This window comes from Castanea sativa, chromosome 5 (genome assembly GCF_040712315.1).
Source record: "Castanea sativa cultivar Marrone di Chiusa Pesio chromosome 5, ASM4071231v1".
Taxonomy (NCBI): Eukaryota; Viridiplantae; Streptophyta; class Magnoliopsida; order Fagales; family Fagaceae; genus Castanea; species Castanea sativa.
Window position 1 is genome coordinate 50,272,386 of NC_134017.1, and position 5,201 is coordinate 50,277,586.

The 5,201-nt window shown below is 38.7% G+C and overlaps 1 long non-coding RNA gene across 2 annotated transcripts; it reads left to right on the top strand.

Moving 5' to 3' along the window:
• Positions 1 to 448: 448 nt before the first annotated feature.
• Positions 449 to 2,087, top strand: LOC142635957 (uncharacterized). Of its 2 annotated transcripts, none has more exons than XR_012844219.1 (4): positions 449 to 1,532; positions 1,638 to 1,704; positions 1,793 to 1,885; positions 2,059 to 2,087. It is a non-coding gene; the product is annotated as an uncharacterized LOC142635957 (long non-coding RNA). The 2 variants fall into 2 exon arrangements; XR_012844218.1 differs by lacking the exon at positions 2,059 to 2,087 and adding an exon at positions 2,016 to 2,043.
• Positions 2,088 to 5,201: the final 3,114 nt, after the last annotated feature.

Consider the following 5,201-nt stretch of genomic DNA (forward strand, 5'->3'; position numbering starts at 1 on the left):
ATCTTGGTTTGGTTAGAACTAATTCATCGAGTTATGTACTTAATTTATCCAATTAACCTTGATTTGGTAAATACTGTATTAAATAAATACTATTTAATTTATATTTTAATAAGATGTCTTAATGTCCTGCTTTAATTTATCACCTTAGATCTTAAACTATATAGAGCTAGCCTTGATTCAGATTGTTACCTTGGCAACCAGATATTCATTCATACTTTATACCTTTACTTTTCTCACTACCCAAATTCCATTTGGCACGTAACTATAGCACTAGCACCTCTTTAACCCTAAGGATGCTTCTCCAAGTATTAAGATAATCTCGAGCTTAGACTAGACTCAGAAATGCTTCTCCAAGTATTAGAAGGACTCAGGATCAAAAGGATACATACATACATACATACATACATGTGTGTGTACTTAAAATGACAATAACAAATATAACAAATTGTTGAAATACATAGCGTACCCGAAGCTTTCAGATTAAGGTGTGGCAATAGCCAATAGGTGTCATTTGTGTTAAGGTCATTTACTGTGACTGAAACAACAATGTGAATTGGTTTAATGGTTTGCTTTGTGGGTTTTGCTTTAAGAATTTCTTTGATGTATATAATACTGGTATGTTTGAATATTGTGAAGAACCTACTGATATAAGGATTTGAGTTGATGGCAAAAAAACTAAAAATTGTGTCGGAAGTATTCAACATTTCTTGACGTTTTCCCACTCTCACTCTGAGATCTTTCCTAAAGGGAAATATGGCATATTTGCAAATTCTTCTGTGAGGACATTGTCTTGAGATAAGGTTTGCAATAAATCTTGCTAGTTATGTACTTCACCATTCTTTTCAATTTTTTTATTGGGTTATACTTAGTTTGGTTTGTGGGTTCTTGGTAATTTTTCAATTGGGTGTTAGTCAAGTTCTTCAATTTGTGATCAAATGCAAACAATTCTGCTGGGAATGTAAATTTCTCGATGAAATTTCAACTGGGTTCTACTTCTTTTGATGAGTTCATTTGCCAAATTTGGTTATAGCTATAACTGGCTTTTGGTTTTCTATGATAATTTTCTATTGGGCTTGTAATTAGATTGCTTTAATTTCCTTTGGAATGTGGAATTTCCTAGTGGCAATCTTAGTTTCATTGGGAATATCAATTGCATCTAGCTTTTATTTATTTATTTATTGGATAATTTAGTTTGTGGTTTTCTTGGTAAATTTTCAATTGGGCACTAGTCAAGTTCTTCAATTTGTGATCAAATGCAAATAATTCTGCTAGGAATGTAAGTTCTTGATGAAATTTCCACTGGGTTCTACTTCTTTTTTGTTGAGTTCAATTGCCATATTTGGTTATAGTTATACCTGGCTTGTGTTTTTCTCTGTTAATTTTCTATTGGGCTTTTAATTTGATTACTTAAATTTCCTTTGGAATGTGAAAATTTCTAGTGTCAATCTTAGTGTCTTTTAGATGAGAAACCATTAAAGATCAGAAGAAGTTCTTAGGATTGGACCATATACATGTGCAGATTGGAATTATGGGTAATAATATTTTATTTAAGTGTTTGTTATTATATATGTATTTTTTTTATATCTTGTATATATTTCTGATTTTTTTTTTCTATTTTCATTTATGATTCGTGCCAGTGGATTACCTGTATGGTTGCACAACATCCCTGGGATTCAACTAAGGACAGCAAGTCCTTTATACGTGGTAATTTGAAATTTTTTATATTTATTAGTTTTCATTTTTGGCTTAATTAAAAATATTTCTAATTGCTCTAAATTTAACTTTTTTTTAGAGTGAGATGAAAACTTTTACTACATTGATTGTGGATATGATGAAACGTGAGACTCTCTTTGCTTCACAAGGTGGACCTATAATTCTTTCTCAGGTTAGTAAATTATACTTAGTTTTTATTGTTTTTGTTAAGGTTATTTTAGATATATATATATATATATATATATATATATATATATATATATATTTGTGGTATTGTGATAGTAGAGCTGAAACTATTATAGGTTTTTTTTAACAGGTTTGAACAATGTATTTGATGCAAAACAGGTTCTTTGTAACGGGTCTGATGCAAAGCGTACTGGGGAAAAAAAAAAAAAAAAGAACCTATAGCGGCGGTCAAAAAGTGCCGCAATAGGTGCATATTTTATGTATTAAATGAAACCCTATAGCGGCGCTTATAGCCCGCCGCTAAAGGTACGCACATATAGCGGCGGTCAAAAAGCGCCGCAATAGGTGCATATTTTATGTATTAAATGAAACCCTATAGCGGCGCTTACAGCCCGCCGCTAAAGGTACGCACATATAGCGGTGGTCAAAAAGCGCCGCAATAGGTGCATATTTTATGTATTAAATGAAACCCTATAGCGGCGCTTATAACCCGCCACTAAAGGTACGCACATATAGCGGCGCCGTGTGTCCGCCGCTAAAAGTCAATTGACACGAATTCGAACGTCGTTTGGCGGCGGTTTTATGCCCGCCACAATAGACCAAAACCGCCGCTAAAGGGCGTATCTACAGCGGCGGGTTTTTGTACCGCCGCAATAGACATACTGCGTCGCGACAAGGCTGGCGGGTAGAACCGCCGCAATAGCCCCCGCCGCAATAGGTGAAATGTACCTATAGCGGCGGTTTTTGGGGCTTTAGCGGCGGTTTTGGCCCGCCGCAGTAGGCCAGTTTTTTTGTAGTGATAGCATTATATCATATAAGCTATTGGATCATCAAAGACAGATATTCTCCACTATTGCTTATATATTAGCACCCAAATGGTGTCGTGGAAAAGGATATGATTTTCTATTGTGATGGTTACGTATATCTACAACTCATAAAGAAGTGAACAATTTATTGCAAATAATGCATCCAACTCATATGAAAGTTTGAAATGCTGCCAAAGGTGATCAAAGAAAGACTAGCAAAACATTGGAAGTTAGTTTGTTTTTCCAGATATAATTGTGTGAATTAGAATGAATTTAGATCGTTGCATATCTGCTTAGCTTTTGCAACTCTGCATGTCTTGACATAGGCTATTCCTGGATTTTTTTTTCCATGTCTTGACATAGGTTATACCTGGAATTTGCTTTTTCTTTCTTCTCTTCCCGCCAATATTTCTTACTTATGACTAAACTACATGACTTTATTTGACTTGGCCAGCACTAACCATATTTAATTTTCCAATTTAACCATGATCAGAGTCTCATGCCAAAATTATTTTGCTAAGAATTGGAATTATATATAATGGTACCAAAGAGTATTTTTACATTTATGAAGAATTTATTTACTGAAAATATATCGTTATAAACTCTACTAAAATAGAATTAGAAGGAATGGACTGCAAGTTCTCTGAGCGTAAGAGGTCTAGACAGGAAGAAGCTGAGCTTTAACAGAGCACAAAAAAGGTCAAGGAGTCCATAGGAGCCCCTGAGTTTGGCTCTCCACCATCCTACAAGGACAAGCTTGTGGGTGAGATACTAGGTGCCTTTGCCCAGGCTTTCAACCTATGTATAAACAATGAATGGTCGGCATCTAATCTTGTGGATTTGGGAGATGTGGCTGAGGACACAAGGAGGGCCATTTGGGCCAAGTGGACACACGCCTTAATAATGAAAGTATTTGGACAGACGGTAAGGTTTCATTATCTCCACTCCAAGGTGATGAGTCTATGGAAACCGGTGGGGAGGCTGGACTGCATGGACCTAGGCAAGGATTTCTTCCTCATAAGGTTTGGTCTCGTAGAAGATTATGAAAACGTGATCAGAGGTGGGCCATGGTTTATTGGCAAACATTTCCTCACCATCAGAGCATAGGAACCCAACTTCAGGCCTTCTGACGCCACCTGCAGCTTAGTTGCAGTTTGGTTGAGATTTCCGGAGCTCCCTATTGAGTTTTATGACCCTGGTGTTCTGAAAGAAATTGGGAGTGCCATTGATCTAGTGTTACAGGTTGATTTACACACGATGACGAAGGCTAGAGGGAGGGATGCGAAAATTTTTGTGCAAGTGGATTTGAATGAACCCCTTAATAGGAGCATCCTTCTCGAAGGTATGGTCTAGGAAGTTCTGGACGAGGGCATAAACTCATTGTGTTTCTCCTGTGGTTGCATAGGTCACTAGAAAGAGGGGTGCCCCTATATTGTTAAGGCAACCACTCCAGGCTCTACGCCGGAGCGGGAACCCACGCTTAGGGAAGAGGGAAATGATACGATGGAGGAAAAAAATTCCTAAGAGGCGGGAACAAGTAGCATAGACCCAAAGGATGAGTATAGACCTTGGTTACTTGTCAGGCACAAGAAAGCAGGGCATAAAGGTAGAGTTCCATGTACCTTTAGTAAAAAAGTGGATTTGGGCCTAAAGCCTGGTACTAATCCTCGTTCTAAAGGCCAAATTATCCGTGAGCCTCTCCCTAGTCCTAGAGTTAGCTCTAGAGTGGCCTATGGGCCCGCGGATGGTAATAGGAGAAGGGGCAGAGTTGACAACCCCAAGCAACATCGGATAGTGGGGAAAAGACATGTCCCATCACATCTGAAATCACTCTACCCCAAGCATGTTCCTTCAGCTTCCTCCACCTTCTCAATTTTTATTTGGCTCAGGAAGCTCAAACAAGACCTCTCCTGGTCCAGGCCATCCTCCTTGCACTGACATCGGTGGACCATCCATGAAAAGTCATCAAGCTCACCCATTTAGTGTAACAATAAAGGAAAAGGTATGTAATCATGGAAGCAAAGCAAAGACAAGAATGGGCAATTCTTCAAAAATGGAAGATTATGACTCTGTCTCCGAAAATAATGGCACAGATAAGAGCAAGTCCAACAATGATTTGGGGGTGGTTCGATTTGGAAGAAATGAAGGCATGGAGCCACATATTCCCTCCAACTCCAAAAAGCAGAAGACAGGTTACCCACCCTTGTTGAATCCAGCGTGGTTGGAATGGGCATACCCCTAGGGGGCATACCCCTGGGGGACATTCCCCTTAGACAGGCCAACGATGGCAGAAGCAAAAATTTTCGAATAGAAAGCCCTATTGCCACGTTCATTGGAGCAAAGCTTAAGCGAATTGGGTCTGGAGGAAGAAGGCGTGGGAAGGAGAATATGGATATCCAGGTGGACACATTAATGCCAAGTTTCAGTCTGATGTTATGCTTGAGGGAGAAGCCTTTGGGGATCTTAGAGCAAGCGGTGACACTCGCAAAGGGGGGG